Source organism: Cibotium barometz, chromosome 10 (assembly GCF_041138505.1).
Source record: "Cibotium barometz isolate CiBa-2024 chromosome 10, ASM4113850v1, whole genome shotgun sequence".
In the NCBI taxonomy this organism is placed as follows: domain Eukaryota; kingdom Viridiplantae; phylum Streptophyta; class Polypodiopsida; order Cyatheales; family Cibotiaceae; genus Cibotium; species Cibotium barometz.
The window spans coordinates 46318487-46318749 of record NC_141055.1 but is presented as its reverse complement, the minus strand read 5'-3'; positions in this window follow the sequence as shown (position 1 = coordinate 46318749).

The following is a 263-nucleotide window of genomic DNA, read 5'->3' as shown; positions in this document are numbered from 1 at the left end:
TGATGTACCAGAATTTTTTCCACCTTTTTTTCTTGAAGAATTAATGGCTAAGAGAACCCTATAATATGTCCTTGGAGAATGTGGTAAAAAGAAATAATTTTCTCTATCCTTTTAAATCTCCATTTTTCCTTCCTATCTAGGAAGGCCTTACTCAAGAGAATCATTTTCTTGGTTTTGAATTTTTAAAATTATCACTTCTATTTCCTCCTTATGGTACTTTGTCCCCCCCCTCTCTCTCTCAAACTCTCTCGAATTCGAAATTC